The 26,584-nt window shown below is 36.8% G+C and overlaps 1 protein-coding gene across 2 annotated transcripts in view; it reads right to left on the reverse strand.

The window, feature by feature from the left end:
* Positions 1-19,042, reverse strand: part of LOC107664881 (ras-related protein Rap-1b) — a 59,026-nt gene extending 39,984 nt beyond the window's left edge. The window contains exon 1 of one of the 2 annotated variants that reach the window (XM_016455570.1): positions 18,926-19,042. The gene's annotated coding sequence lies outside the window, so the exon portion shown is untranslated. Of the gene's footprint in view, positions 1-18,922 lie in introns of both variants that reach the window. The other variant, XM_016455569.1, reaches the window with a different exon arrangement.
* Positions 19,043-26,584: the final 7,542 nt, after the last annotated feature.

Here is a 26,584-nt window from a genome sequence, read left to right on the forward strand (position 1 = left end):
GAGCCTGGGCGTTGCCAGTTCTGGTCTGAGGAAGCACTGAAACGCTTGAGAATGTTCTGGCTGTTTTTCCATCACACCAGAAATAACATCAATGCAAATACAGGGTGTTTGAACTGGAAAGGACTCGACTGTGAAACATTTCTATAGCTAAAGTATGTAACTCCACTTGGGAAAATGGTTAAAAATACATGTTCCTCTTGAGAATGAGTGTTCGAATGAGTAAAAATAGTGAGAGAAAAAGATAAAAAGAGTACCATTGTTGGATTAAACCATTCAATTCAGCATTATGAGGTCAGTCTAAAGCCCCGTTCACACTACAAGCGACACGCAACAGCAAAGCGACACAATCCCATTCATTTCAATGGATAGCTGGCGATTTCCAGCGACACGAGCGACAGCGGCCGTTGGCGACCGGATGGGGCGTGTCCAGCAACGCGACAAAGTTCAGAATCCTTCAACTTTATGCAAATGAAGAGCGACTTTCGGGAGCGACAGCCAAACGCCCACTAGCAACCTCATCGCCAGCCCCTGGCGACATGAAGCGACTTTTGTCGCTGCTAGTGTGAACGGGACTTAAGGGTGGATGAACTGTGTGTGTGTGTGTCAGTAAAGTCACCCTTCATTCAGCTAACCATGAATTCATCCACAATTTAACGCAGAAACGAACAACAGCTGCAACTGTACACAAATGTACACATTAAAAAAACATCTAATGATAAAACAATTTTCAAAAATAGCAGTAATAGATATAATAGAAGTAATAGATACAATAGAAGTAAATTCTAGAACTACAAATCGGTGATGATTCTTTAAAAGTGCCACTAATAACTAAGTCAGCATGAAATGGAAATTTCTGCCCTATTTATTTGTTAAATGCATCTTATGTCTAGGTTTCCTTTTTTTCAGCTTGTAATCAAAAAGAATTACATTTTGTAATTAAATCAAAATGTCTTAACTCGATCTTCCATGACAGACTTCTCCAATTATTTAGTCAGCTTAAAATCCATCCATTTCTTACAATCAACTACAAGCTTGCATTAATATCTGCCTCCATCCAATCAATAACCACTAGACTAGATAGAACCATTTGACTACATGGAGGAAAAGATTGGTTGCTAGTTACATTACGCCACAACTTTAAAATGTGGCAAATTGCAAACACTCTCCATGTTACTGATCGATTCTACTACCAGAACAAAGAAGGGAGTACAACTGGCATCATATTTACAAGAACATTTAGCTAACTAAAATCACACCTTCCAACAATTTGCCAAAATATAACCATTTTTAGTGACCCAAACTGCTGAGCTTCATCCCCTTGTCACACTTTTATATACTTTAATAGCGCTATAACAGTGCACAGATAAGCAAGTAACAGAATATCTGAACTTTCTCATCCACTCTGGGGATGTTCATGTCCCTACTTGCTCTCTAGAGGGAAGATGTCTTCGTTCAGATGTTTTACACTCACCCTAGATAGAGAGACTGAAGTGCTGCCACAGCTGACTTACATGCAGTCATCAGCAAGCCAATGCTCACCACTAACAAGTCTGGGCATCAACAATAACAGAGTACCTATTAGTGAACACTGGAACAACCCTACAATAAGGCTCCAGTGGTCCTCGCATTCTCGGGGAGATGAATACAATCATTAATGATTGCTGCATAAATTATTCAAAAACAAAAAAGGGACATAAAGATGCATTATCTAGTTTTAAATGTCATGTGCACTAATTAGGGCTGTCAATCGATTAAAAAAAATTATTAATTCATTTTTTTTAATGGTTAATATGTTAAAGGTAGCACAAAATAAAACACGTAATTATTGGCTTTGTGTGGATTATATAAATTAAATGTATACATATTTAAATAAATAAATAAATGTATATATACATATATATATATATATATATATATACATACATATATATATACACATATATATATATATATATATATGTATGTTTTTTTTCTACTCCTTCCGTGTCCTAATGAAGTCAATATAATACAAAGTAAACAATATTTAAAACATGCATTTAAATGCATAGGAAATACACTAAACTTGTTACAAATCTGCATTAATAAATTTATTTAAACGAAAAAAACAACACTTTATGGACTTAATCTTACCTTCGTAAGATGTTTTTGGCACTGACCTGTTGCTGCAGTGCTTCCTTACTCATACTAATATAATTCATTAATTTCAATTACATTTTCTTAAACCACAAAGAATACAACAAAACAGTTATAATGTCAAAACGAATTAATGCATTCAAAAGTAAACATGATATAAAAAAATCAACTTGGGTCAACTTGGCCTTCCCTTTGTACACAAACACACCCAAAAAGGACAATATTATTTAGTGAGACTATATTCAAGACAATAACGCAACAAGCTTGTGATGGTATAGATTTTTGTGTTGAGAAACTTGCGCATTACATTTCAGACCCCTTCTTTAAGCCCCTAACCAAAAGCATGGGGTTGCCAGATGTGAGACACACATGCCGTACACACCCACTACAGCATTTGCTCTTACACTCCTGACGGCCACATGCAGGAGAACAAATAGAAGGTAGTGGTTTGGCGTAAGAAACTAAATACACACACATACACACTCAATCAACAGAGGGCGGGGAAAGCAGCAGCTGGTCTGAGGTCGATTTAAGGGCTTCATCGGAGCCTGACAGGAGAAGTTGCACTGCATGTTTTTTTTTGACGTGGACGAGGGGTGCCAGGAAGCTCTTACTGGTTGTGATTAGGCAGCAGGCCCTTCCATCTCCCAGGCTTCCCTGCAGCGACGGAAACCAGATAGCTGCGCCTAATAAACCACAAGCTGCTCCCTTCTCAGAATCAAGGGGCGGCCCCATGCAACCGCTGTCTTGTGTCTTTATAAGGAAACTCACAGTCACCGATGTGTGATGTCGGCAGTCCAAATCCAAAGCACACATCAGATAATGCGTCAGCAATCAACGGGCAGCTTTTATGGTTCATCTCCGCACTGGGCTCCATTCTGCTTCAAACTATTTTAGAGAAGCATTAGAGAAAGCGAGCTGCCCAGTAAGCTTGAGCGTGCTTTAAAAGGGCCACATTCTACACTTATGTAGCAGTTCTTGTTCCCTGAAGTCCACTTATAATGTTAGTCAAGGTTTCTGAGACCAATAACAGCATTCATTTAGTTTTACCTGGTCGTTTTAAACTCTCTCTGACCCGGTTTTAAATAATACCTTTAAGAGATCAATATGCAAACGACCATACGACTGGCTAACCTGCACTCCACAAACTTCAGTCAAACTTCAGTCAGGCGTAATTAAGTAAAGAGGTCATGCTAAATACAAGGCAAAATAAATATAAATAAAATGAATAATATATATATATACTGTATATTATTCATATTTTATCATATGTATTATATTAATAATTATTAATTATTTAGTATTTTATGTACATGTATATGCATCAACTTCCTGAACGTATCACTGAAAACATACTTTTTTTTTTTTTTTTTTTTGGGAAAATTGACAAAGTCAATACATGAAAAGTTCGCAATATCTCACTACCATATTGATTATCATACTGCACATTATGCTGTGGTCGCTAAATTCATTTGTAGCATTTAAAATGAGTGATTTTAACTTTTAGTAACTTAGATTTCATTTTAATTGGAAAGGTTAATATTAGCCATTTATCGGTTATTGGCCGTAACTTAAAAATAATAATTATTGGCATCTGATGGAATTTAAACATCAGAAAATTAGAGGGCGGCTGATGGTGCCATTTAGGCCAAAAATTAAAACACTCACGTAGAAAAATAAATCCATATATGGGCTTGGCAGACTGAACCCTTATTTAAAAAAAACAACAACATCCCGTTTCCATGATACCTCCCCTTAAAAATCCTCTGCAAGAACAAAATAGTCTGCAATGCTTCTGGATATTAAAGAAATTGACACAGTAGCGAGAGGAGTGGGGGAGTTAGGTTGTGGTTATTGTGTTTATTTTTCCCATTCCAGACTGCAAGAGCAGATCTATGAGTCCTTACCTCACCAACAGCTCCTGGCTTCAGGCCAGGCTGTCTAACACACTGACCTAAAGAGTGTGTGACTGAAGACGGGGGACACAAGAGGAAGAGAAAGAGGGAGACAAAGACAATGTGTGGTGAAGAATAAGCAGGGAACGCTAGCACATTATTTCTCTGCACCGGTCTGTTCTTTTTTCTTTAATCTTTCTGACATACACGGGCATGCGTGTGTGAGCAGAATGCCAAACATAGCAGAGTGTGTGCATGCTCGACTCCCGCAGGTGAGGTCATCATGACCACACATGAGACAGGAGCTGATTCACCGCCAGCATCTCTAGGTTCTTTGCATAAGAAAGCTTTCGTGAGCACTACTGATCACGCATCTGCTCTTGGATCTGGAACCCTGAAACCTGAATCCGCTCAGAAATGAGATGAACCTCGGTAAGTGGATATGCTCCTGGCGGACTGGCACGCTCTACAAAACCCAGCCATCATGTGAAGAGCATAACAGCAACACAAATGATGCAAGATGGTGTGTACTGTATGTGGTGTGTTTGTGGATGAGGGAGAAATACATGAATGAGTTTTTAATGTCAGTACTTAGTCTCCTTAGACATATTATGCCCCTTTTTACAATATGTAATATAAGTCTCTGGTGTCCCCAGAATGTGTCTGTGAAGTTTTAGCTCAAAATACTCCACAGATCATTTATTATATCATTTTGAAAATGCCTATTTTGAGAGAAAGCAGAAACGCGCTGTTTTTCGGGCCGGTTTCTTTAAATGCAAATGAGCTGCTGCTCCCCGCCCCCTTTTCCAAAATAGAGCTGTGCCATTACAGCTCGTACCTGCTAAAAAACATCTGTTTTGGTTCTGATCATCATGTTTATCGCGCGTTTTAAACCATATGAGTTTAAACTTGTGATATACGGTTTTCTGAGAGCACACACCCGAAGCACACGGACAGAAAGCGGCTGTCACAGCATGCGAGTACTAAACTAAGTTCTCATTCACACACACGTTTACGTTAAAAACACACACGAGTTACAAAAACAGTCGGTCTGTGCAGCCAATGACAGAACAGTTAGCATGTTTTGCTCAAACTTTTGCCATGGCATTAGAACTGTTACACCATTGTCGCTTGTGAAATCAAAATGACGGCGGCGTGGGTGGAAACTTACAGATTAAGGGGCGGTAATATTATAATGAGATCCCTTTGCAACGTCACTAGGGGAGCAAAATCAGACGCGCTCGTTTTCTCAGACGCTTGCAGAAAAAGGCTTACCAAAACAAAGCTACTGGGTTAATCTTTTTCACGTTTCCTTGGTTGGTAGATGCACCAGGGACCTGATTATAACACTTAAAACCTGGAAAAGTCAGATTTTCATTATATGTCACCTTTAAGTTTCAAATGAAATGCTCAGGCTAACAGAGGCTTTATACATTAGCTTGCATTTCACACAATTTCTCCCTTTACTCTTTTGTTTCTTTTTTTAAAGAGAGAACATTGTCATTTTGTACACCCCCTCACACTGATACAAACCACTGTGACTTTCTTCCGTGAAACACAAAACGAGAAGTTTAGCAGAATGTTCATATTGCTATTTTGCATACAATGAAAGTTAATAAGGACTGTTAATAAGCATTGTTTTTTCTGTAAACATGCACTAGACAGATGTCTTTGACATCAGACACATCTTTTGCAAGAAAAAAATGTGGTGCTCAAATTAAAATTATGTCCTTTCTTACATTTTTTTTCCCTGCAGAAACGTGTTCTGTGCAAATTCAGATCAAAGAAAATGACCAAACATTCAGCCATTATGCACTGAAAATCTCCACATTTTTAAGTCGGACCACGTTTTACATAAATGATACCAAAAGCTGTTAGTGGTCATGTATCATGATAGGCTAATTTGAAAATGCAGAAGAACAACAGACTTGGAGTACAAGAAACAAACAAAAAAAATAGGTCTGTTATTCACAGAAAGCTATCATACTGGAATATATATCATTTAAAAAAAATAATTTGAATGACCTCTTTTTGTCATTTCTGAAGCTCCACAGAATCAGTCCTCCTTCAGTGTGTGCAAGAGCAGTCTGAACATTCTGCTAAACATCTACTTCTGTTACAGGTTTGGAACAACATAAAGGTGAGTAAATAATGACAGAATATTTATTTCTGGGTGAACAAATTTCTTTTAAGCCCTTCTGAACATCCAAGCAACAAACTATGCAATGTTTATTAAAATTTAATCTGCATTTTAGCTGACTAGTATCACTGAGTCCCTAGACACAGTTTAAAATATCTGTCAGACATCTAAGTGCTTGTAGCTAAATCAAGTACTGGACAGAGGCTTATAAGAACGCCACTACTCTCAGTATGAACATAAGTTCCCTCTCTAGAGAAACTGCGTTAACTGCTTAAACCATCGTCATATACTGCTGGTGAACTGCAATGCTTCACAAAAGTGACACAGCAAAAGGAAATGAACAAAGTCTCCATAAAAAAACAAAAAAACACTGCAGCTGTGATGAGGATGTGTAATATTAAGGATCTAGACCCACACCCACCTAATCTATGAACACGCCCACTTTGTCTCATGACACACAGACCACACCCACACTGCATCTCAGCGCACAGACCACACCCACCCAATAGCAGGCCCATCAGGCCACACCCCCATCTCAGAACCCAGACCACGCCCACATCATCTCAAAAGACAGAAAATACCCACCCCATTTCAGAAGACTGACATTCTTCAGTGGCATTTCCCTCCACTCTGATTAAGTGAACACCCACTGTGCAAGATGATGAAAAGATACTGTCCAAGGCAGATGAAAAGGATTGAACTTTAAGTCTACCCTGTCTGCCCGTTCCAAGGGGGGGGATACTGCTGAAGAACTATAAGAGTGTCTTCACTTGGAGGCACAGCACCTGACCTAAGAATCAATTCATAGGCCAAAAAACAACAAAAAATAATCTCATCATAAAACTGTAAACAAAGTGAAATGTCCAGTTAGTGGCACTAAAAGCGCATTCAGTTTGATCTAAAACAAATGACAGCGAATCTGTCAATGTTTTATTACATTGGTTGTTGTACTTATGACAGTTCAGAAATGAAATGTCCAGTCAATGGCACTAAAAGATTAAAGCCATTTGAAAATAATGCACAACCTACACTAAACCCTGCCCTTAAACCTACCAGATAGTGTTAACAAAACCGTGACAAAAAGAAAAAAAAACACATTTGCTAAAGCAGCCATTTTTGCTTGTTTTTACAACTCTGTGCTCTTTTAGCATGTTTTATGTTTTACTGGACTCATACTCGAACGCAATGCTGTACCAGGTGAGCTATCGAGCAAATTTACCACATCAGAAAAACCATGCATATGGATCTGGTTATGCGACGCAAACATCAAAATGCATTAGTTTATAAATCATGCACTATGGTAAAAGTGTTTTGAAGTCATAACATAGTATGTGAAAATAAGTCCTTATTAATAAATAATCTGCTCCCTGTAATCATATTTCATGTGAAAAGGAATCATTTTTGTTGATGTCTTAAGTGTTAATTTCAGCTGAAAACTGGGTAACACATTATTTTAAGGTGTCCATGTTATACGTTACATGTACTTACTATAATAATAACAATTAATTATGCATAATTACATGCAAGTAACCCTAAGCCAAACCCAAATCCTAACCATATAATTAGTACATGTAGTTAACTAATATTACTCAGTACTTATGTATAATTACACTGTAACAAGGACACCTTAAAATAAAGTGTTACCAAATAAAGTGTAACTGAAAACTGCAGTGAATTGTACATATAGGTACATTTGTGGAGTTCTGCAATAACGTATGTAGAGGCACATTTTCCCAGTGTGCGCATGTTGAAAATATTGGCACCCAAAACATCTTTCTCAATGACTGTTAGAAAGTTTGAAAAAGCAAACGTGATAAACTGGAAAAGAAAAAGAAAAAAGATAAACCTCACTAAGAACTTATGGGGATTTCCACACTTGTGGAGAGTAACCCCTTAGTTTCCTAGTGTGCTTTTACCATTATGCTCTGACAAAGAAATGAGAGAAGCATGTTCCAGAAGTTCCTAAAAACAACTAAAACAATCATGCGCCACTAATAATGAGATACTGAGATGAGTCTGGTTTGAGGGAGACCTACAGAACTCTATGTGACACTTGGTAGCAATACACCTCATCATGGTCTTTTTCCAAGACAGATCTGCGCCTAGAATATCTGAAGGTAAGTGAAAACTATCAATCAGGTCAGTTCGGAAATTTAGACTCCACACTCTGCTCAGTAAAGTGTTGAGCACACAATAAATGAATTAGCTGAAAAATGATACCATTTACGACAAACCAAAAGACGTCATTAGAGGATACACATCAACAGGTGCATTCTGAAAAGTGGGTGGCACTCATAAGCTTGAATATTAATTGGCGACTTCTAAATGGCATCATTGCATGTGGCCAGCTACAATTTGTTTGTCAAACGATGGTCAAAAGAAAAAAAAAATGAAATGGCAGAAGAAAATGTAAGTGTTCCCTCCAGTTTTAATGGATGTTATGCCTTGACACATCAGTAAAAATCCACACACAAAGGGAAATCCCTCTGCAAAATGAAGTGTTGTTTCAGCTATTGCATATAAAAGTGCAGTAATAAACCGCAATCATTAAGCTAATTATGGTCAAAATGTAGGTCCAAATCAATTACATTTATGGCCCCAGGAAGATGGATAATTAAACTGTAATTGCTTTCTGTTTGAATAGATCAAGCTAAGAAAAACTACTTTTATAAGCAAACAAAGTCATTTAGTCAATTCCAGTGCAAATGGAATTAGGAGGACAGCAGAGGAAAGACAGTCAGCCTGCCGGGATTGCTCGTGTCTATTGGTGCCTGGTGGCTTTCTTTTCTCGGAGCTGAACAGACTGCTGGGATCTGCAGGGGTGGTTAGCTTTGCTATTCTGAGGAGCATGGAGAGAAGCACCACGTTCTCCCACGGGATTCATCGGAGGGAGTCTGAACATGTCACTCCATAGAAAAGTCAACGGATATTTCGACAAGAGAGGCAAGCGGGAGGTAAAACGTGGCGTGCGGCATTGTACAAATAGGCGAAGACTCGCATGCAAATATACATTTGGTGCGCGCACATCCCAGGAGAGATGAACGCGCTGCTCATTGGAGCTGGAAAAAAATGAGTCTTAAAACATAAAAGAGACTGGCGTTCAAAAGATGTGCAAATGTGCAAACAGAGAGACTCATATACACATGAATGGGTCATATACACGCAGATGATACAGGAGAGCTCTACAATAGTGCACTATACACAGTCCCTGAGTCTATCTGAAGATGTTGGGATTAATTTAAAATCCACAGAGCTGTTTAAGGACGTCTATTTGAGAGCCACACAAAACAACAACTGGCCTGAGCTGACAGCTACAAATCGGAGCAGCAGACTGGATTAAGCAAATAACAAATCTACAAGTGTATGGCTTTCAAGATATCTATAATCAAGCCCACATTTTAAAGAGAACTGCTGCTATAAAATGTAAAGTTGCTGTCAGAAACCAAGGCTCAACATTAAGAACTTTTTTTCTGCTTGTCCAACACACACACACAAAAAAAAAGTTTACATTTCATACAATCATATACATTTTTTATACAAAAATATAAAAAGAAACAAAAATAATCAAATATGATGTATAAAGAATTTTTTTTGTAATAATTTAAAATAAAGAAAAAAAAATTATTAAAAAAAAAAAAAAAAAAAGCTGTTTAAGGACGTCTATTTGAGAGCCACACAAAACAACAACTGGCCTGAGCTGACAGCTACAAATCGGAGCAGCAGACTGGATTAAGCAAATAACAAATCTACAAGTGTATGGCTTTCAAGATATCTATAATCAAGCCCACATTTTAAAGAGAACTGCTGCTATAAAATGTAAAGTTGCTGTCAGAAACCAAGGCTCAACATTAAGAACTTTTTTTCTGCTTGTCCAACACACACACACAAAAAAAAAGTTTACATTTCATACAATCATATATATTTTTTATACAAAAATATAAAAAGAAACAAAAATAATAAAATATGATGTATAAAGAATTTTTTTTGTAATAATTTAAAATAAAGAAAAAAAAAGTTATAAAAAAAAAAAAAAAAAAGTTATATCCTATACATTTTATATGGTTTACTTAAAAAATATTTTTGTATTATTAAAATATAAAATTATTTTTAAAAAGTAAAAATGACTATATATGAATAAAATCAGTTTGTGAGAGTATTTATAATCCACCTGGGACACGACAAACTCAAACTGAATGTCTATGGATGTTGCACTGCATCTTTGAGTTTTGCAGCAAGAAAGTCTTAAATTTTTTATTGTTTAAACTTGCTAAAACTCATCTCTTACACGGTCTAAAATTGTATCTCAATATCCTTCATTCAGATTTTCTCTTTCCTGTTATTTAAAGTGAAGTGCATAATTTCTGCACCACTAGCTTCTCCAGTATTGAAAAAAAATGCTGCCACTTCGAAGTACTTCACTAATGGTATCATGTATCTATGACTTGAATGCTTCAATTTACTCTATTAAAAGGGTTGTAGTTAGCTGAGAACTCCATGAAGACTCTATTAAACCTTCGACATGGGGATTCTTCAACCCCTTCCTTACCACATTTTAAATTTCCCACAATCTATTACTTTAATGAGGTTGTGTATACATTGCTCTATGAGTCTCTACCAAGACCTGTAACCCCATAAACACAGGAGGCCCAAAGCCTGACCTCTGACCCTGACTTAGCCCTGGCCTCCTCCTCATGTGTAAGGCCACCCTAAAATGCCATAAATGCTGAGAAACCAGTCTATATTCACTGTGATTGAAGAGGTCCTTGGAATCCTATAAGCTGGTCTTTGTGTGCCAGGTTCCATCAAAGTGTTTCCCATGTCCCTGAAGACAAGCGCCCAAATAAAACCCATCAAGCGATCATACGGTCCGTGTTATCTTTTTCTCAGCAGTGGGTTCCTCCTTTGAGCAAAATCTCTTCACTACGGTGCCATAAATAAAACACACTCGTGAAGCTTTCGTAGGTTTTCCAGTAGGAGTTACTTCTCTCAGTAAAGTGGTAGCACACAAACGTAATGCACATTTTCATGTCTGGTTAAACATTAAGGCTAACTCGCAGCATTTCTAGAAAAGTGTGCAGCAGAAGGCAAGAATTTACTGTATGTACTTCTAAGATGTTTAGGGCAAATCTAAGCAAAAATTCTAAAAGACATTTTTTACTATGAACCCGATTAATCAGACAATATTTCATAACCAATACTGTCATATATATATATATATATATATATACACACACACACATTTTTTTTGTTTGTGAACTTTGATTAAAACACTGAGTGAAGAAAAAGTCAATTACAATCATATTATGTATATATCATCATTATATCATTCAATTTGGTTATAAAATAAGGATGCACAATATATATATGTATTGCTTATTGTATTATATTCAAGATTTTTTTATTATTTTATTTTTTTCAATATCGGTCAATGCTTAATATACATTTTCCCTTTTTTTCCACTACATTACCTTTGTCATCATCTAACACAAACTTAAATTTTATTGTTAAAAACGAATAATTTAATTATATTGTTAAATTCCATTTGTCATAGTGTGCCTTATACTAGTGTGATGCCTAAAATCACGTAGCATTAAAATGATTTTAGTTTGTTTTATTTTTTACATTTATTTAGATAAAATATTGTAGAATTTTTAACATCGGCCATAATATATAATTAGCAAAAGAGTAACATATGATAATGACAACAGCTGGAAGTCGTGTGCCCACTTAACAGGCTATGGCAAGTTTATGAAAGATAAATGAATGTTTAATTGCATTTGGAACCAGTCAGTAAAAATGGCCACAAGTATATCCGCCATGAAGTGAAACATCCCCATGCGGAATTGAACTCCAGTAGAGCTGTGGCGGATAAGGCTACAGGTGAGAGATACGCCAGACTTGGCTAAACTCAGAGCCAAAGGTGCTGTTGCATTCAGGATGGAGCCAATAACCAGCCAGCAAAGTTATTAGCACCTCAGCTAGCAGCCGGCTACAGATGCAATATCAAAGCTCCGGCAAATTTAGCATGGCAAACTCATGGCCTGCAGTAAATCTGTGTCAAAGCAACACAGTCTAGTGGTAATGACTACATAAACTGGTCTCTTGTCTATAATTAACACAAACCAAAGCAGGGCTGAAAACAAACACCGTATTTGTTGTGTTTTTAACACGGCTCTTTTTCTAACTCAAATCTGGATGAAACCATGTAATTATCTCTAGGAACAAGCAGAGGGCCGTTACATCAGAGACAGACTGAAATAAAAGGTATAATGACATAGTATCTAACAGCAGTCTGGTTCACTGTTTGCCATCAATTGTTTTCAACTTGTTCAAAAGAAATCTAATTGTGTCAAATTATCAGAATTTAGGCTTACTAATACACACAAGGCTTATTATGAGCAATGTTTATGAATGAGACAACACTGTTGATGAACATGTAAAGGTTTAAAATGCTAGTATGCTAAACCTTTTGATCTGAGCTACAACAGCATTAAAAAACAAGTTGAAAAGATTCAGTGACCCCGGGGCTCATGTAACAGATAGAAAAGGCTTTTGTTTCGATAAATGATGCCGTTTTAACTGGACCGGTCAAAATCTGTGATGAATCCCATTGTGTTATTTGCAAGTTAATCAACTCACCCAGGTTACAGGTTGTCAAGGAGAATGAGTGAAAAAAAAACATTGAGTAGCAATCACGGGTTCACAATCAGATGTTTCCTTCTTCCTACTCTGCTGAGAAAGCATCTAAAATCATTTACCAAACTGAACACTTTTTCTCACATCCTCTCAACCAGTGCGGTCTCAATTTCAGTTCGCAGAAACAGAAACAGAAAATTCTGTCACTGTTTACTTACCCTCATGTCATTCTTCAAAACCTATTTTCTTTCTTTCGCTGACCAAAAAAAGAGATGTTAGGCAGGATGTTCATGCTGCTCTTTTTCATACAATAACAGTGAATGGTGACCAAGCTAAAAAAGCACCATGAAATCAAAACAGCAGTTCATACACTTAAAGATAAATGTTCCAAAAGCGTGTTTAAGCACCGATGCAACAGAAGAACCACTAAAGTTCTCCAAAGAACCTTGAACAGTTCTTTCAAGAACCATTTGTTTCTTAGTTTGAAGAACATTTTTTATATACATATATATATATTCCATGGATGTTAAAGGTTCTTCATGGAACCACAGATGTCAATATGGAACCTTTCTGAATAGTTTGATCCATGCACTAAAGTAAACTATACCTCTCACAGCTTTTAAATCTCATGTATGCAATTTAAATAATCACATATTCAATATTTATTCAATATACAACCTGGTGAGATGTTACTTTTTCTCATTTTTGGAGTTTGACAAGTTTGTCATTTACCATTCACTTTCATTGTACTGTATGTTAAAGAACAGTGTGAACATTCTGCAAAACATCTCCATTTGTTTTTCTCGGAAGAAAGTCATACGGGTTTGAGTAACTAACTACGAATTATTCCTTTAATACATAAACATAAAGAGATCTGCACTGGCATTTACATCGAGGCAGAATTTTTGCCCCACTTCTGATCTAGTTACACTAAACTACATGGCAACTGATGCCCTGAACAATTATGAACACTGGCTCAAAGGGCAGGGGTGTCAAACATCCCCTGTCAAAACAATGCCAATAAGACTAAGGCAATAGCATGATTTCTATTGCTAGAACCAGTAAGCTGCTTAGAGACTGGAAAACAACAAGTCGGGAGGTAGATTATGGAAGGAAAAGGAGCAACGGGAGACGAGATCAATGAGAACTCAGCCCAACCTCTAGTGTCAAATGTCAACACATGGCAGGGCATCTGACGTCTGACTGACTACAGCATATAGACCCCAGGGATGCGTTTACACACACATAATTCTCTGCAGACAAATGAGCAATACCGCTTCATGAACTTCTTGCTCAAACCATTTTGTTGTGCATTTCTAAATCAAATCACAGCCTAATAGAATGTGTCATCATAAAGGCTGGGTAGTAGATCTAATATTTATGTGCAAAATAAAAATAAACTAACATTGTGAACATTTGTATATACTTTTTAAATGAATTTATATTTACTTTTTAGGCTGTTACTGGCCTTGTGTCAATACTCAAATAAAGACATAATATATTTTTTTAACGTCTCAAATACCTCAATAGTAAAAATGCCACCAAAGCTGGGAATCAGTTCAGTGAGTTTTTTCAAACTGTTCATTGCACTGCTCAAAAACACTAATTTTAATGAGGTTTTTACTCTTTTGGTAAACACAATGGTGCCATGAAATGTAAAAAAAAAATTATTTAATATGGCTGAAAAATTATTTACTAATTTCATGCAGCTCTTAAAAGTCTTTAAAAATAACATACACTACTGTTCAAAAGTTTGGGATCAGTAATACTTTAATGTTTTTGTGAGAAGTCTCTTACACTGCTGCATTTATTTCACAGTAATATTGTGAAACATTACAATTTAAAATACCTCTTTACTATTTTAATATATTTTAAAATTGAATTTATTCCTGTGATTTTCAGAAGCCATTACTCCAGTCTTCAGTGTAACGTGATCATTTTGATGCTCAAGAAACATTACTGTGCTGCTTAATACTTTTGTGGAAATCATGATGCATTTTTTTCAGGATTCTTTGATGAAGAACAGCATTTGTTTGAAATATAAATCTTTTGTAACATTATAAATGTCTTTACTATCTTCAGAGGTGAGCAGCTCTTTTTCTAAATTGATACTTTTTATCAATGTAATGCATCCTCGCTGAATAAAAGCAGCATTTTCTTTCAAGAATAAAAAAAAAAAAAACATATTACTAACACCACTTTTCATATATAATGTACATATGAAGAGTTTGGTTCCAAAACGCGATAAACGCCTTTTGTATCTGGTCGGTATTGAAAAGTCCATTTTTAATTTTACGCAAAATGCGATATCCGCCGAGTTATTCGGTCATGTTTTCTCCCTTTTTTTCCAAACCGCGACAAACGCCAGTCTCCCTTTTCTGCAGAATGCGATATATCCGCTCAACCAATCACAGCGCACCATTCCACGCACTCTAGACAGTAATGGCGGCGCTTTGAATACACCCGGCTTCCTAGTTTTCCTCATTTATTTTGTACTTTGTGATCAACAATAAGATTAGTATTGACCAAGTTCAGAGGCTGTCATATGTGGATCAACTTACTATGTTGTGTATTTTCAACAGTTTCAATATGAAAAACAACTTTTATATTGATTCAATGGATTTATTGCATTTTGAAGAAAAAAAAGTGTCATGGATTTATTGCATTTTGGGAAAAAAATAATAACATTTTATAATAAATCTTTGAAAATCAAAATCTGGATTTGAATTTTTAATGTTATTATAACCTAAAGATGCTATGTGAACATTTGAAACAGAAAATAGTGGTTTTCATCTTGCCACTTTCTTGGTAAAGAAAACACATTTTTACTCAAATTAATCAAAATGGATTTATAGCGTTTTGGAACCAAACTCTTCATATATAAATCAACAACAAATATCTGAACTTCAATTTGATCATAAGCCTCATTATAATGCCTATTTCTGGATCATAGACTCAGAAAAGGCCCCAATCTTGCAAGTCACAAATAGCTGCCACAGTCATGGCTTACATGCTTAAATGAGGACAATGATGTGTGGAAATAGATGGAGGAATTGCTTTGATATTAGCATTAGAAAACGTGAGCGTCAAGCTGAGCTACACCACATTAGCTCAGTAACCCTTGGAAACAACTTGACAGCCAATTCTGATTTCTTACACTGAGATCCAGTTGATATCTGCTAAAAACAAAGCATATTTACAGTACCAAACCCACAGCATTCATCAGCAATCTTTACACTCGCTTAGACTTGAACAACAATCACATGACTTAAAAGGAGGAAGGAAGGCGTGACAGGGCCACCAGGTTTCATGAGGCCCTTTGGCCTAAAGAGGAAGCGGTCCAATTTGCTGAGGGATGCCAACAACCTTCTTTTCCCCACACTGTCATGCTCTTCCTCTCCAGAGCATCTCCTTTCCTTTCTGCTCAGTTGGTTCCTCTAAAAAAAAGTCTCAAACAGTTACCGACAGCTGGCAGTTAATGTTTTGGCATCTCATTACCCACTGGCTTTAAAACGCTATTCCGTTTCCTAGTCAAATGTCAAAGCCTTGGTGGGAAACCACAGCACTTACTAATGTCGTAGCTGTTCTCAATACTCAATATTCAATATCAGGAGCTCAAAAAGTAAAGTTTAAGGATCTGAAATTGAAAACCCATAATCAACCACTAACCTAAACATATACCCATTTACAGACCCATAATACATGACACTAGAAGAATACAGAGCGTAATTCAGACTAGCAGTCTGGTTATTCAGACACGGCCCTCCAGAGGAATCAGTTCCGACAGCTGTATTAGAACTGCCATTTACAAAGTCAAAGAGATATTTGCTTCCCTGACAGACCCCGTGTTTGTTTGCATACGGTTTGACTCCTGCAGTAGTGCTGGGAAGTGACTTGCTGGGAAGTTCTGATACAGCTCAAAGCAAGAACCACACTGTCAACCGCAACAATCACGACTATAATTATACAAAACAACTAGGAACTACACGAAAGTGATACCTGAAATCGACACATCATAGATGACGTGGCTCTAAATATAGACGTTTCTTCCAGGACCCAGCCCAGATTTTTAAAGGGTGTTCAAACGGTGGGCAGCCTTCTTTGAAAGGAAGTCCACATCTCTTCATTTAGTTATTTTCAACAGAGTCTACAGACCGGCACTAGGGTGGGGTCGTCCCGACCCACCACTCCAAAAATGTGCTAAGTACTGGTAACAAGCTTGGTATCTCACATTGGACATGTATGTACACATTTATAAATTACACAGAATCTTTTTTTTTAACTCAAACTGGATGACAAAAAAAAAAAGAAGCAACAACAAAGCTATGACTGCATTTAGTCATATTTCACATGAAGTTAGTGCACTGGCAAAACAGTTTTGACACAGGAAATGTAAGGGTGCCATACACTTATCTGCCTTTGTCAGTGACAGATATATTGCTGCCTACTATTCCGTGATTGGGAATGACAAGTCTTTGCTCAAGACCCCATCAAAAACAGGAAATGGTATTTACTCGGTTGGTGGTTGCACAATTTGTCATAAATATTGCAGAAAACATAAACCTATACAAATTCCACAATAAATAGAGTTTTGAACTATTTAACACTAACACAGAAGCTGCATATACACCACAAAAAAGGTGTATTTACACAATGCAGAGTTGGTATTAATGAATTAAACCAAAACAATGCAAAGGTTAAAAGAATTCTACAAAATTCCGAATACAGAAATATGATGTGAAATTATAAATAAACTATGAAAATATTAATTTATATTATATGCTTAAATGTGCAGTCACATTTTCAGCAAAATTTCATAGGCAAAAAAGGTCCATTGTCAACAGCAAAGCCATGTATGAAGCATAGCCCACACTGAAGTCACTTTCAAACCAAGTAGTTTTCTTTTGGTGAGTGCGGCCAATTTGTGTGACCAACTTGAACAATAGTGAAATCTGCATAGGAAACAGTTCGCCATCACACAAAACTCCCAATCCTGTGGAATCCCATTGAAGCGGCTAGATTTCGTCCATAAAAATTGCCGACCAATAGTAAATGTGACCGCACCTTAAGGCTGCACTGATGCTGCATTTCATTCACACAGAAGCAAAGCAGTATCAGATGCAGATACTGTGCTTAGGAGGAATCTGGCATATTTTAGTAGTTATTTATGTGACATGGTTTTTCTACACAGACTTTAAAGCAGACACAAAGCCACCTCAGAACAGCCTGTGTAAAGTCACCTTTGGAGAAAGGCTGTTATAATTTGACAAGAGCCCCGTCATTAAAGATCAAGCCATTAAAAATGCATGGAGAAGCAACACGGGATCTTCTTTAACAACCTCTTTGAGAGACTTCAGCTTCATAGCCCTTCTCAAAGGACAATATTCAAAATGTCACATCCAACTAGGAGTCTATAAGGGCATAACCCTTAAAAGCACGAGTGCAAAGTATTCCTACGTGATCTGATAGTCACTCCAACGTGAAAGAAAACCGAGTCTCATTTTCTCCAATTCTTCTTGAATGAACTGTAGTCATCTTCCCTCGACTGAGGAACAGAACTAGGCGGGGCCGGTAATCAGTCAAATCTAGAAGGAAAGACTGCATTAGAAGCGCTAATTGCGCCTTTTGTCACATCGCCTGACACTCCTTATCTATCTCTTTACGTAAACCATGTCGAAAAATGTAGCTTTGACGGCTTGAAGCCGACAATCTGTGCTTCGTTAAACTACTCATTCGTACAACTTTTCCATTTCCGCTATAACTTCCACAGTGCCGTGGGCATGAGACAACAAAAAACGCCATTCTTCACGCAACACAACACCGCAAACCTCGGGCGCTTCTACACAAAGTTGCCAGCGATCATTCTCGCCATAAAGCCGAGTCTGGTAAATCTAAGGAGTTGAATTGTTTCACTCCAGCTCCGCCATATTCTAGCCATCTGAGCCGCTCTTCCGCAAACCCCTGCCGGTCTGCTCTGCAACATTGTAACATTCCGCCGTTCAGCCGCTACAATGTATCAATCAAACGGTGACATGATAATCCCCTCACAGTTCCCGCGCAATACACGCGCCGCTACGACTGTAATGCCCATAGAATCTTGCTCAAATGCGATACTTACGGCAATCCGCTCCAGCCAGTCAGTCCGTCTGCGCCTGTGCCTGTGAAAGAGCTGCTCGCCTCTGGGAGGGTGGGTGAGGTTTAGAGTCGAGCATGACGTTACAGCCTCGGTTTCAGCACCCTACGCTCCTGAGCTCTGCCTACAATTGAGCGTAACGGGAAACGGGGCTGTTTAAAGCACGGGGAACGAGCACTGCTAAATGTGGCACATGGACATGACAGTGTTGATAGGTATGTACAGTACCTACAGTACAAGATACAGAAAAAGTACTGTAGTAGTATCATGGTATAGTGACTGTATCCGATGATAATACCATGCTGCTTGCAAACATACCATGGTATTCCATGGTACTTCAACTGTTCAACAATACTATGGTACATGTAAAAATAAAAAAACAGTCTTACAAGGATTGCATAGTCAAAAAACATGGTAGTAGTACCATGGTACTCTTAGTTACTGTTTTTTTTTTTTACTGATTTTCAAAAACATGTCACTTCCCTTCCACTAGCTGTCTATAGTTTCATATATATTTAAATTATATATGAATAGGAATGATCTCTCATTATATCTAAATAGGTGAGAACACACACACACACACACACACACACACACACACACACACACACACACACACACAGTGATACATAATATTATACACACTCACTTAAATATTCTTAAAGAAAGAATAATTACATGTATCTTTTATAAAAGAAATAGTGCTACTATGTCCTGACAGGGTGAGACTTTTCAAATTATTTATAGGAAATGGCATACAATTACACAATAACAATGCCAGTGTTTTCTTTCAGTGAATGTAAGATTTTTGTAGTATTTATAAAACTATTTATGTTATTTGTGTATCTGACAGGGTTGCCCCATAATGAGTGACAGGGACGAGAAAACACATTTTGTGACAAACAAAATTGATTCAAGAGATTGCACACAAATACAGAGGACACACACACACACACAGTGATATATAATATTATACACACTCACTTAAATATTCTTAAAGAAAGAATAATTACATGTATCTTTTATAAAAGAAATAGTGCTACTATGTCCTGACAGGGTGAGACTTTTCAAATTATTTATAGGAAATGGCATACAATTACACAATAACAATGCCAGTGTTTTCTTTCAGTGAATGTAAGATTTTTGTAGTATTTATAAAACTATTTATGTTATTTGTGTATCTGACAGGGTTGCCCCATAATGAGTGACAGGGACGAGAAAACACATTTTGTGACAAACAAAATTGATTCAAGAGATTGCACACAAATACAGAGGAATATAACATTTTCACTACTATTTTGTTAGTGTTTCCACATGTTTATGCAGTATTTTAGTACTCTTTTGACTGTGATCATCCAAAATAAATAAAAAAATAAAATAAAAAAAATCTAAATCACACTGAAGTCATAGCACTTTACAGAGGAATAGATCTTTTTGCTTCTTTTTGTTAGTGTTTCTACATATTTATGCAGTATTTTAGTACTTATTTGACTTTGACCATCCCAAAACAACCTAAATCACACTGAAATGACTCATGGCACTTTTCAACATTTTCCATGGTGAATGTTACATTTCAATGGCATCATTCTAATCCCAGTATGGCATGACTGGTCTCCTGTTCTCCCGAGCAGCAACTCTCATCTGTCAGAAGCTGACTCTGCCACTCTGGGGGGAAAAAATCCTCAGCGCCAGTCAAATGGCTCATTGAGAGCAACTAGGAGAAGCCAGGAATGCCAAGTATGCTCACTGGCATCAGGAATGCAGGCCCACTCCCTGCTGTGGACTAGCACCCCCTCCCCTCTGCCAGCAGTCATGTGGCCCTGAGCTACATGAGGGCTGAGATGTCTTCCATCAGTGGGGTTCTTAGATGCGGATTAGTGACCAGTGTGCAGTTTTGCTGGTCTCACTAAATGGGGCAACTGAGAGACGAGACAACATTAGCATGTCGCCGCTATATCAGCATTTGGCTCGGCTGGGCAATGTCTGGGTGAAAGGGAGAACATATGAGACTGAACCACTGAACTAAATAGAGAAAAGAGGAATGAGATGTATAGATTTCGGCTTTCAGAATTGTGGAAGTCTGGGGGTGTTGAGGCGAATACACTTTAGTCAGAGTAGACAGCATATTTAATGTAACAGGAAAATGAGGTTGTGAAGGATAGAGTTACAGTCTGTTTAGTGGATTGTACTATTGAGAAGAAAAGATTCGGGGGAAAAAATTAGATGTGACCACAGTTTCATTTTTTAATTCAGGTTAAATAAAATAAAAAAATAAAATAAATAATAGTCATAATAATAACTACAAGAAATAATTGTAATAATAATAATAATGATAAAATACGTTATTACATAATATACTTAACCTACAAATTTTTTTGAGTGCAATGTGACAAAACCTACATAATTGGTGTGCAATTCAACGCAGAGATAAATAGGGAAAAGAGGAACGTGAGCTATACATTTACATTCAAAACTGTTGAAGTCTGTAAAAATTTAGGCAAATGTCAGTATTTAAAATATTTCTGCCTCATTTGTCAGAAATTTTAAACATCCAAACGAGATGCAGCAATGAACATGTTGATTAGATAAACACTGTTACATGCTCAAATCCTTGGTTATTTTTTAAAGCAAATTTAAAATGTACTAGATAATCCCAATTTTTTTTTAAAATTATGAGTTGTTACAGGAAAACTACTAATTTAATAGCAAATAATAAAAAATAAGCACAATTGCACCCACACAAGCTGCATGTTTATTGTATAATAAGATTATACATAATCTGTTTTTTTTTTTATTTTTTAGCTGAGCTGTTTTATTCATATGTTGAACTGTGTCTTTTATTGTACTCTTCTACATCCATACATTATTTATTTCCTAGCACTCCTTTCGATTTTACTTTATTTTGTTATGCTGCATCTTATTCGCAAACGTCAGGGCACAAAGCCAGAGAAGGAAGCCACTGTAAGAGTGCGAATGCACGTATGCAGTCCCGTTTTTGTAATGTGTATTGTGTCATGTTCCATCTTGTGGGGTGGAGCCAAAGACAAATTTCCAAGCTAGTAGACAATTTTTTCCAAACAACTGCTTACAGTAATATATAAATATAATATAATAAATAATATAAAGTAATAGCATTAACTGAGCAGTATTAAGATGACCAGCCCCTGTAGGAGAGACTCTTTCTTCCAATATCCTTTAGAGGAACTCCTATCTGTGAGGGTGGGTGGAAACACAAGCACTATTCTTAGCTACATCTTCCTGTCAAGGTGGACGTTCAAAGTTTCTCTATTACAATACATGCCATTAGATTCTTTGTTGTCGTCCAAGTGCTACATATGTAAAATAAAGGACAGTAACATGGAGTGACAGCATCAACACTGAACATTCAGATACTTCACAGTACTCAATTGTGTGTGTGTGTGTGTACTTCTGTTCAAGTCTCCATATAGCCTACAGGCACAACTAATGTGTAACTAATGTCTACATTACGAATAGGGAAGTCTATAATACCCGGTGAAAGCTGTCTGTTAGCATTCCCATGCAGTATATGGCCTGCATACTCCTAAAAATAAAGTTTCCAGAAAGGAGTTTAAGCAGTGATGCCATAGAAGAGCCATTTTGGGCTCCCCACAAAACCTTTTAGTAAACATTTCTTAAAAGAACCTTTTTTTCTTGATGTGGAAAACAAATCTAAATAACTGTTTTCACTATAAAAAACCTTTTGAACAATAGAAAGGTTCCATTGATGTTAAAGGTTTAAAAAAAGTTTTTTGTTTAAAAAAAAAAAAAAAGTACTGTATGTTGCCATATTTACTTATGGGCGATCATATCTTCTTTATATTATATTTTACCAGTAAAATTTTAATGTATTGGGAGGTGAAATTGAAAATTTTCCCAGTGTTTTTTTATTTTTTTGGCCAAGTGTCTTAAATGAGCAAATACACAAATATGATGCTCACATTATATATATTTTTTATAGATTTATACAATTTCAAGTATCTTGGTTGAAGGAATTATCACAGGAAAAGGATTTTCTTTATCTCTTCCTGATGCCATGACTCCGCTTGTATGAACTAAAGTGTCACTAGATTAATGGGAGCATCCTGACAAAATATCAAAAATGATGACAAATCTAACTAAACAGAGAAAGCTGTATGGATAAACTCACAATGAACAGCCATTCCCATAAAAAAAAACTTTCTTCTGTCTCTGATGAGAAAGTGGGGCCGTGGCTTTTACGGAAAGTAAATATAGCTCAATCATCTACGTCAGGGTTCTTTTCAAAGCTGCCAATCCGCAACTTCAGCTTTGCAAAGACATGTCACTATCCATGAAAGAATGACTCCGCAAAGACGAGAGGACTTCAATGGAAAATCAGGACCATAAACAACATTTGTTCCTATTAAAACAATTACGTCACAAAACACAAACTAAAAAAAAAAAAAAAAAGCTGAAAGTTTAACAAAAATATATTACAAATTAGTCTAGCAACAGTTTGGCAAATGGAAATTTCAATGGAAAACGAGAAAACTTTAGCAAAGTATTAGAGCATAAAATCAGGCTGCTATAGTGATGTACAGTGCAACTGTATATATTTTTATTCTGTTCAGTACATAACAGTGAATTTCAGTAACAAACTTATCTAGTTGAAAGATATCTGGCTGAAATCTTTCAGACACACTTTACCCAAAATGCAAGAAAAAGGGGGAAATGCCTAATGCCACAGTTTCTCATGGTAAACACAGCATGTTACACAAATGTTAACATTCTCCGAGTTATTGTCGTCTTCATAAACAGCAAGCATATAAAAACGAACAAACATTAAAAACATTACAAAAACAATTTTCACCATAGGGTGATTTCAATATTTTATGGCAGTCCAGCAAATTCATGTAGCATTGTTTGTAGTATTTTTACACTTCAATTTGTTATCTTTTTTGTATAAAGTCAGACAAGTTCTTTGCAGAAACCAGAATAACAAAGCAAAACACGTAATGTGTGAAGAGTTGGCACCTCACATGGCTGTAGAACGACTAGCCATTATTGATGTTCATGTCTCATATTTCACATATGAGACAGATCGCAGTAGTGTAAAGGAGGAAATAATTCCACAGTAAGCTTTAGTAGGTCAGCAACTTTAATACACCGAGGCTATTATTTCTCCTAGTGCAATCAAAGACTCGCCACCGATGGCAGTGGAGAAGATCATGTCGATCCGTTGCGCTTGGTGTTGCTGACAGCAGCAGCAGTCTGTGATGGAGACACGGTCGGATGCTTCTCCGTCCAGCTGTCGTCTGCCCAGTCGGGTCCTTGAGGATACATCAGACCCCCGACGGAATCAACCAGTCCAAAAAGAGCCACCAGAAAAGAAAACGCGGTTCCGATGAAGCAGATCTTCAGAAAGCCGATTCTAGACATGTTTCACTACGGATGTCCAGGACTGACTATTAAAACAAACAAACAACCAAAGCAGACAGGAGCCACGCCATCAATACCGGAAGTTAATACATTGGCTTAAGAATACAATTATTTATATTTCTTATCTATTTAATAAGACACTGGTGTATTTTCATCAACTTATTGAGAAAATTGTGTTTCGCTGAATAAGGAAAACGAATACTTCCTTGCTGTAACTTTGAGAAGTCAGACAAAATGCCCCAAATATTAACCAAAATAGCCAAGACAAAAATTAAAACGCTCGTCTTCCTTACCAGGATGGATGGTGGTCTTGCTTGCTTGGGAAGTTATTACCGCTGTGTCATTGTGCGTTTTGCCTCCTATGTCATGACATCATATAAAATCCCTCCGTGTGAAGTGGGAGTTTCCAGCAGTTGTACAAATTCCCGCGATGTGAAAGAATGGTTCTTTTGAGGTGAATCTTCTCAATGAATCACTTGAAGCAGTTCACAAAACCAGTCCGAACTATTCCTGGCTCAACGAACCGGTCCAAGCTGTTCTCGAATCAAAAGCTCGTGCTTACATTTTTTACTTACCGCGCGAAAAGTTACATTAATAGCCAAAGAGCAGGAATGTTACAAAAGAAATGTAACGTTACAGGAAATGTATTTACGACGATTGCATATCCTAAGTGACATTTTATTGTTTTATGAGCGGGGACACATTAAATTACAACAGGCTTCCCTACAAAAACGTAACATCTATATAGGCCTATGGCTTTATTGGAATATTTTCGAGCACGCAAGAAAAGACGTACGGACGTTATTGCGTCAGGACGTAAAAGAATCACTGAATTGTTTTTTTCCCAGAACTGTTCAAAAGAACCGATTCGCGGAAATAACTAATTCCCCATCTGTTGCTATTTTAAATCTATATATAAAATAAGCCTGAAACAACGAACTCGTTTTATTAAAATCAGTCAGTGGTTAATAGCTATGAACTTATTGGTTATTCCAGTGAAACAGGATGTTCTTTGCGAGTCATCAGAAAGCACCAACGAAAATGCGTAAAAGTGACTAAAATGTAAAGTAAAAAAGTAAAGTAAAAGTGACTAAAACGTGTTTGAATTTAATATTAGCATTCTTATACACTGATTTGTAAATGTGCATAATATTAACAGTTGGTGACTTTGTGTGCAATTCAAAAGCTCAGCAAAATATTTAATCAGAGTGTAATCGCCTTCCATATGGGCAATTGCGCAATGGAGGAGGTATGAAGATGAAAAAATGGTCTATGCTGCTCTCTTCTGGTGGACGAAAGTGAGAAATTGATGATATAGAAATGACCATAAATGGTCGATAGGGGGAGCAGAAACCAAAGCCAAGTACCAAAAGTTTTTTTGGACATGAAGGCTACAAAGACAATCCCATGTAAATAGCATAGTTATAATATGAACATGGTAATGGACTAGTATCATAGTAAATGGGCTATGCTAATACAAAGTTTTTGTAAGGGATGCAATGGACTGCAGGCAGAGTTGGATAAATAGTACATATAATGTATTGCAGTAATGAGGAAAGCTTTAGGTTTTATGAGCTGTCATTGTATTTAAAAAGTAAAATTGAAACTCTGTGTCGTGTGCTTGACCCTGTCACACCGTTTAGTGAATGGGACTCCCCACAAAATGTGCATGAGATTCATTATCATGGTCAAGGTAACCACATGAGAAGAGAGATGTTTGATTCACCAGACAGGATGACAAATGCATTATATGCAATATTTTAGATTTTGAAGACAGTCAACTACTAGTTTTCCATAAGGTCTAAGAGGATTTCAGCTTAAGCTACTGTCTCCAACCAGCAACCATCTGCTTTTGGTTCATATGAAATATACAGGAAAAGAAAGCCTTCAGATATAGAGCACAATGCACTTATCAGCTACTCATTTACAATGTGTTTTGACGCATTGTGAGGAATGCTTATTTATAGAGACTTTGTTATCTTGATTGTTTATGAATAAACCCCTAACCCTAAATCTTCTGCATGTGCTATAAACATGAAGGATACTTCAAAATAAGTAGGTTAAGCAATTGGAGGACTTTTGCCTTGTAGGCGAAAAAAATATCAAAGGCTGAGTGATATAGGTACAAGAATATCATAGACACTGGAGGACTATTTTAACTTGGGTCAGTAAACACCACCTAGCAACCACCAAGAACACCCTAGTCACATTTTAAATGTTTGTTTTGTC

This window comes from Sinocyclocheilus anshuiensis, unplaced genomic scaffold (assembly GCF_001515605.1).
Source record: "Sinocyclocheilus anshuiensis isolate Anshui unplaced genomic scaffold, SAMN03320099.WGS_v1.1 scaffold299, whole genome shotgun sequence".
NCBI classification, from domain to species: domain Eukaryota; kingdom Metazoa; phylum Chordata; class Actinopteri; order Cypriniformes; family Cyprinidae; genus Sinocyclocheilus; species Sinocyclocheilus anshuiensis.